Source organism: Mus musculus, chromosome 6, assembly GCF_000001635.26.
Source record: "Mus musculus strain C57BL/6J chromosome 6, GRCm38.p6 C57BL/6J".
Lineage (NCBI taxonomy): Eukaryota > Metazoa > Chordata > Mammalia > Rodentia > Muridae > Mus > Mus musculus.
The window spans coordinates 67026784-67035095 of record NC_000072.6 but is presented as its reverse complement, the minus strand read 5'-3'; the positions used below and the strand labels follow the sequence as shown (position 1 = coordinate 67035095).

At 44.6% G+C, this 8312-nt stretch overlaps 1 pseudogene; it reads right to left on the bottom strand.

Annotated features, from left to right (window-relative positions):
• Positions 1–7919: 7919 nt before the first annotated feature.
• On the bottom strand, positions 7920–8053 carry LOC115490498 (annotated as a pseudogene).
• Between the last annotated feature and the right edge of the window lie 259 nt (positions 8054–8312).

Sequence of the window (8312 nt, the reverse complement as noted above, 5' to 3'; positions counted from 1 at the left end):
GTCATTTCTCAACGTGTGGTTTGTGTTTTACAATATTGATTATTGGACATTCTATTGAAGCTTTGCTGTATTTTACACTAGGCAGGAAGATGGTGGGGGGGGGCGGTTGTAGAGGGTCGGGGTAAGGAAAAAGGGAATATGGCAAGATTCACCTTGCAAAGTCTAAATTACAGTGAATGACTTAAATGCTATAATTAATTGCATGCAAAACGTGGAAGCAGAGAGGAGGGTTACCAAAGCTGCTTGAAGATGAGTGAAGCTTTTACTGAGGAAAAAACATTTCATTGGAGGCATCAAAGATCACAGCCTGCAGAGAGACCTACGAGGGTGTCTCTGCCTGCCTCTGGTGTAGGCAGATAAGTGAGAGAGGGTTGGAAAGGTGGGGGTTCAGCTCAGATGCTGACAGGAGTTCTTGCATCACCATTATGTATTTGAGCTTCTTTCTGTGAACTTGCCACAGTCTGCAGAAGGAAGTGACCTGGTCAGTGTTGTAGGTAGATAACTTGGGGAGGTATGGGGTAGTAAATAGGGTGAGTGGCTGGCTATACAGTACCAGCGTAAGGGAGAACCGTGGCAAAGGGCAGGTTTTGTCAAGTTGTAGCCTCTTCCCAGAGAATTTCCCCTACTGCTGTGAGAGGTCTGATTATGTCAGGGAAGAAGTGTCAGAGGAAAAAGAAGAAGAAAAGACTTCAGTAGAAGAAGCCTTTCTACTGTCTGGTTAGAAAGCACCTGGTAATTAACTGTAGCTGGGAGGCAGAGGCAAGGGAAGCAAAGGTGTGTGCTGAAGACAAAGCCTGGCAGAGCTATAGTCTCCACTGTTTGCCCCTCTCCCTCCCCTCCTCCTCCCCCTCCCTCCCTCTCTCTTCTCCTCTCTCTCTGGAGCTCTCTCTTTCTCTATTTCCCTCCCTCCCTCCCTCCCTCCCTCCCTCCCTCCCTCCCTCCCTTCCTCTCTGGAACTCCTTGGGCCCCTACTGTTTGCCAGCCTTCTTGTGACCATCAGGGAGAGCAGAAGAAACCACAAAACCCTTAAGCTTCTGCCCATCTTGTATAGGCCTATGAGCCTTCTGCTTTTCTACTCTTAGGAATGTGGATTTCTAGGCCTTATTTAGTCTTTGCTTGAAGACAATGTGTAATCCCAAACAACTGGAATAACAACATTTACTTTTATATTAGCAGGAGATTTGAGAGCAATTCCTTTCGAGCAAGCCCTTTAGCCTTCCCACTAGCGGCTTGTTCGGTTTCCACAACTGTTGTATTTCATGAACTAAGTTAAACCAAGTAGGACACGTGGAGAAAAGCAGCTGTTTGCTGGAAAGCACATGAGTGGCAGTCAGGTCTCCACCAGCACCCCCACCATTCATTCATGTGTAAAATGAAGAGCACATTACCCAGCCTACAGAGTTGCCTTTTATAGCTTTGTCATCTCTTGGAAGGATGAACTTAATATCTGGTCCACTGATGTATCCATACATTAGATGATGAGGTAATATTTGTTTAATAAATGAATGATTAGAAATCATTATGAACCCGAGGCTGTAGCTTCAGTGATAGATAGAGCATGTACGAGATCCTGCAATATCTCTGGCTCTGGGGAAATAATCACTACCTGGTACATGGTATTTGCTCGGATCATAGCAACAGGAGAATATTGAAGGCCTTACAGAGAGTTGTTACTTATACATATTATTAAAAAGGAGTTTGAGGCCGGGCGTGGTGGCGCACGCCTTTAATCCCAGCACTCGGGAGGCAGAGGCAGGAGGATTTCTGAGTTCGAGGCCAGCCTGGTCTACAGAGTGAGTTCCAGGACAGCCAGGGCTACACAGAGAAACCCTGTCTCGAAAAACCAAAAAAAAAAAAAAAAAGAAAAAGAAAAAAAAAAAAAGGAAAAAAAAAAAAAAGGAGTTTGAGTCATTTAACCCCAGTGCTTAGTGAGATGAAGTAGTGGGATAAAACCTTCAGATTACTCCATCTCTTGAAAAGCTCAACAATAAGTAGAGTTAGGTATTCTTTTGATTTTTGTTTTGTTGTTCTTTCATAAGATAACTCAAACATAAGTTAAAACAAATTATGAGCTGTTGGCTCAGTAGGTAGTTGCCACCGAAGCCTGACAACCTGAGTTTGATCTTGGAAACCCAAGGGAGAAGAGACTTGACCTCTTCAACTTGTCCTCTGACCACAGAAGTGCATGACATGTGCACATGCACCTATACACATACACACACACACACACACATACATACACACACAAACACACACACACACACACACACACACATACACACAAACACACATACTTATACACACATACACACACATACATACACACACATACACATACATACACACACAAACACACACACACATACATACACACAAACACACATACTTACACACACATACATACACACACATACACACAAACACACACATACATACACACATATACACACACATACACACACATACACACAAACACACATACATACACACACATACACACACATACATACACACACATACACACAAACCCACACATACATACACACACATACACACATACACAAAAACACATACAACACACACACACACACACACCATCACCACACCACACCACATTAATAAAATTCATAAAAAGCTAAATCTATGAAAGAGTTAAGTATAAATAAAGTATGCCTCTAACTTGTGCCAATATTTAGTTAATTGCTTTAGAAATTATTAAACAAGGTTGGGGCAGGAGGATTACTTTGAGTTTAAGGCCACTAGGTTACCTAGTACCAACCCACCCTGGTATCCTCTTAAAAACACAAAAGCAAGCAACTGACTTCCTTACATGCAACAAGAACAAAGACTTTACACACCTACTGAGATGTGCTGTTTGCTGAAAAGTGGAAAATACCTATTTTTCCATAGGTGACTTCATAGATTCAGTATTGCTTCTGCTTTGTCTGGCTAGTCTGGGTCTTTAGTATGTTAAAGCTCCGTAATGAAAAGAGTCCATGAGAGTAACCTTTTATAATAAACTATTTTGCAAGCTAAAATAAAAGGTGCTATTTGTAGGAAGCTAGAAACTTGTAGAGTTGCCTTATGACCTTACTGTAACCTTCATCCTTAAAAAAAAATTGTATTCTTGCCATATAGGAAAAGGTTTGTTTTCTTCAAGAACAAAACTTGATAGCACTGATGCAACACAAAGCTGAATCCCTCACACAAAAGCTGAATTTTTCTTTTCCTTTAAACAATTCGTTCATAAACATAAGAACTTGGTTGAAGTTGTACTTACGAAACTACCAAGAGCTCTTTAGTGAATGTTTACTGTGGTCATTAGAATTGTCTAAAAAAGATCCTTTGGCCTCAGGGAGCTCACAGTCTAGTGAAACAGAAAGCACATTGATAGGGCCTAAAGTAGAGTCCAGCAACAAAAGGTTTAAAGGACTATTGTGGAAGTTTGAAGGGTAGAAGTTTCCTGAGGGCATATAGGACAGAATGGAGGAAAAGGTTGTAAGTTCTTTGATCGGAGTTAGCGTTTCATTTTGCAAACACCATAAAAATGCTTGGCTGATGGATTATATCCAATTCTGCTAGATGCTGCAGAGACTAGAGATGTAGCCTATAGGACCTCTTGGCACTGAGAAGTTTATAATTTGTAAGAAAGTCAAATAAGTTCCTACCAGAGATTTACCGGATGTCTGTCATGTACAGAGTACTGTGTACCAGGGCTATAAAAGCAGCAGTAATTTACCTTCAAGGATGCGCCTAGTTTGGTGCGTGTGTGGTCGTGTGTGTGTGTTTGTATGTGTATGTCCCCCTATCTTGACACTGGGTGAATAGAGAGGTGCCCAACACCTAAGGATTTCTGAGGCTGGAGACAGGTCCCTAAAGTTGACCCATTTGCCAGGGAAAGTGAAGTGCTTTGTTGCAGAAGGAGCTCAGGTGATGGGGTTGACATTCTTCTTAATGAAGGAGCTCCTGGCATACTTGGAGCTAGCTCCCAGGACATACCAAGATAGCTTCGTGCCAAGTACCTTACCAACTACCATTCGCCAGCACTCACAACAGTCCTGTGGCAGTGGGTTCTGTTACTGTCCTCATGCGGCAAAGGAAAAGAGACTAATTTGGCCAGGAGCAAATTGTTAATGAGTGGCACAACACATCATGTCTACTGATAGAAGGTGATGGGGCAGGAGAGACAGAAGGCACCAAACCCCGATTCTGTTGAAAGGCAAGCTTTGACCCCCTCTCTCCGCTCTTTTTAAAGTTATTTTTAAATAACTGGGAGAGTTGGGGTTGTGTAACTATGTAGGGAGGAATGAAGACATTCTAAAGTAAGACTGCCCTTCCCTTTGGCTATCTTTCTATTGAGACAATGGACCCCCAGGAACTGGAATTCCCCCAGGAGTCTCATGCTGAGAAGAAAAGGGCTGGTGCTGCCAGCCTGTGGGGAAGCTTTGTCACACAGCGCTGAACACTTGCAGGACAGACCTGGAGGCAGGAGCGGAGACAATGAGTGATGTGTGCCTGGTAGGGAGGGCCACCCCTTGACCAGGACACCAGGACTGCACATTTCTTGTCCTCAATTTAAATCTAAGCCTCATGCCAGGAATTAGGAGGAGGTGGTCATTAAACCTCTTACTTGCCACCCCCCCCCAAGAATCTCTTTTTGCTGCATCTCACTATTGTCTCCGATTTCCTATCGAGGCTACATGGCTGAGTCCAGCTTGTTGGAACCAGAGCAGCTCCAGGAACACTGGGGCTGTAGCTTAGTGGTACAGTGCAAAGGGGAAACAAAAGAACACTTCTGCATATATAAATTATACATATATTTGTGTAGTACAACCGAAAAAGGAGAAATGGGATATTATCACACTCTGAGGGAATCTGGGAAAGATGATGCAACGAACGGCAAAATCCTGAGAGGTTAGAAAGTTCAGCCAATTGAAATTTTGTTCACACAATGTTTAACAATTTAAAAGAAATCAGTAGTAAAACACTTAAATGTGGGCAAACTTCTAGTGTCTCTTGAAAGTTTACTTCTGATGACTACAAATTAGGTAAATTAGTAAAATAAAGTCCTGGACATTCAGTTTCTAGAGGCACTCAATGCATTGATAACAGGCTTCCTCTTGAGGGGGTGAGGGGATGGGGGTGGGGAGGTGGGGAGGTGGGGGGTGGGGTGGGGGTGTGTTTCTGGAAGTGCTCACTTCATCACTAATCTATCTGCATACCAAGTGCTCACTTTAGCTCTTCCCCTCTCATTTGGGCTCACAGAACACTTTTCTGGTGACTGAGGCTGAGTACAAGCCCTGTGCCGAATGCTGTGCTAGAGCTCGCTTCACAAGATTGATCCCATGTGGTTTCTGCATAAAGAAAACATTCAGATCGGCTTGACAAATAGCCCCCCTCCCACCCATTACACCCCTTTGCCTGTGCAGTGTGATGGTCAGAAAGCCTTCCAGGAAAGGGGGATGCCTGACCTGAGTCACAAGTCTTAACTGGGATCCTGTTAGGGAGAAGGGTGGATCTTGCTCAATACTGTTTACCCAGGTTTTGGTATTAAGGAAGTAAAGACAGGCAAACAAAACGGAGAGACACACTGAGGACTTTGCATGCCTGGCACAACAGCATGGACTTTGCTCTGTAGACAGTGAACTGACTCAGGATTATTTATTTGTTTGTTTATTTATTGGTAGGATTTCCGGTAAACCTTGAACTCAGTATTGTAGCCAAGGCTAGCCTTGAACTCCTAATCCTTCTATCTCACTTTCCAAGTGTTGGGATTACAGGTAAGTGCTATCACATTTGGCTTGAGGATTTTTACACACACACACACACACACACACACACACACACACACACACATGCACGCACGCGCGCGCGCACACACAACACCCAGAAAAAAAGGTTCAAATTTCTGGTTCTTTCTTCTCAGGTAGATTCAGGTGCCTAGTCCCTAGAAAGCTGGATCTCACAGGCTTGCCTGGCAGAGGACTAGTTAGTGTCCCTGCCTGCCTTATTTCCTGCCCTGCACTTTACTGTCCTTTGATATTCACCCCAGCCTCAGGGTAGACATGTCATGTACATGTCTTGTCCTCTTGACCATGGTTTGGGAATAGTGAATGTAGCTTTTCAGCCAGAGATCTTCATAACACCTTCATTCCAGGGGAGATTTTCTTCTGGTGCTACATGATGGATAGCCACATGGATCACGGCTGCCTACTCTGGGGACACAGGGGCGCAAAGGCAGAGGGTCTAGGCCAACCTGAGCCATACAACTAAGTTCTAGGCTGGCAAGACCCCATCTCAAAAGCAAGCAAACAAAGACTCCCTGCACAAAGACAAAAGAACTCTTAAGGGGGGGGGGAGAGAGAGAGAGAGAGAGAGAGAGAGAGAGAGAGAGAGAGAGAGAGAGAGAGAGAGAGAAAAGCCCCAAACCATCTAGCCTTCAGCATGAAGAGTTGGTGTGATCTCCCAAGGAAAACTGCCAAAGTCAGAGAAGCTTCTGGGGGCGGTCACAAAACAGAAACCTGTGGCTGAGGAGGAAAATAAGAGACAGGAAGAGGTGGTGGAAGAACAGGGGTAAAGTCTGAGGTCACAGAGGACAGTGGTGTAGGAGAGTGGTCACACTGTTAGGAAGGTCTCAGAGGCAGTGATGGAATGCTTCCCTGAACCTGCAAACTGTAGCGTGTGATCAGTGTGATCAGCTTCGCTCTACCAGTGGGAGTAGCAAAAACCAGGTTGTAGTCCCCTGGGAGGGGGGACAAGGAGCCAGAAGACACTCACTGGAAAGCTTTGATCAAGGGAGAAAGAGTGTGGCTCAGGAATGTGGCTTTGACTGGGGCCTCTCTTCGTACTAATCTGCTAAGATTTATCTAGTGCTATGAACTTGTGCAGCCACAGGTAACTTCCCCACCAAGAGCTTTTAAACCATGCACCAAAATAAATTCTTTCTCCATTGAAACTGCTCTGTCCCTGACAAGAAGCAATGCGTCTACAATCCTTCCCCTATTCTTCACAAAGAAGGCTTTACTCATCTTTCAAAGTCCAACAGTTACTTTGCCTTCTCTCCCAAACTGTTGCCAATTCCTCCAGGCACAGCAACAGCAATACAGCTTTTGCCAAGCTGGGTAGTAATTTATCTTTCCATCCTACTGCCCATTCACCATTATTTCCAAACAAACTCTGACGCAACAGACCTGCCTGGGGCAACGGGGAATGAAGAAACCCTAGACACACGTACCGAAATGCTGGGGCTGGGTGGGCCATGCTCTCAGATGGAGATGCACCAGTCATCTGGAAAACTCAGGGTGTTTCTTTCATATATGTGTGTGTGTGTGTGTGTGTGTGTGTGTGTGTGTGTGTGTGTGTGTGTATGCGAATTTGCTGGTTTGCTAATCTGGATAAGAGGTCTATGAAGAGGCACATTCTCAGGCCGCAGTCATTTGGAGGAGGAAGCTGTGGTTGATACTTTCAGCACATCCTATCAACATCCATCCTGGAATCAAGGGAAGGCCTTATCATTTCCATCGCTTTGAGGCACTGAAGTCCTTAGCTTGGTCACTCTTACTTCACCTGCTCCCCCCAAAACTCCGTTTTGTCTTTCTGGAGTTTATCCAAGAGTGTGTCTTCCATTGTGCTATCTTCCTGGTAAATGAGTCAATGAAAGCCAAAGGCCTTATCATTCACATGTAACTTAGCATAATAAAGATTTTTGAAGAATTTCTCTTAACTCTATTTACCATTGACAATTAAAACTGAAATTGCCTTCTGCAGTTAGTTTTTCTTTAAAACTTTTCTTCAGTCCTGGTGACAAGCCCACAGCTGCAACGGTAAGCTGTGACCTCCAATTGTACACCCTGAACCCACTCTTCTCAGCCTCCCGGTTCTGGGCTCTGCTTCCCTCCAATTTTCTTCCTTCTCCCAGTGCAGAGCATGCAGACCTCCCCCATCACCACAAATTATGCAGTCAACTTTCCCACATTTGGGGAAATAGCAAGGGTCCACATATCCAGAGTGCCAGGGATAAGCCTTGCCCTGGGGAAATCGCCTTGGTGATTGTACAGACTAGCTTTTATGACAACTTGACACACGCTGGGATCATTTTGGAAGAGGGAACAGTAATTGAGAAAATGTCCCTACCAGATTGGCCTGTGTACAAGCTGGTAGTTCATTTTCTTAATTGATGACTGATGGGGGAGGGCCCAGTTCAATGTGGGTGGTGACTCCACCCCACCTCTTAGTGGCAGGGATGAGTTTCTGGGTTATACAAGAAAGCAGGCTGAGCAAACCAGTAACTAGTGCCCCTCTGTGGCCTCTGG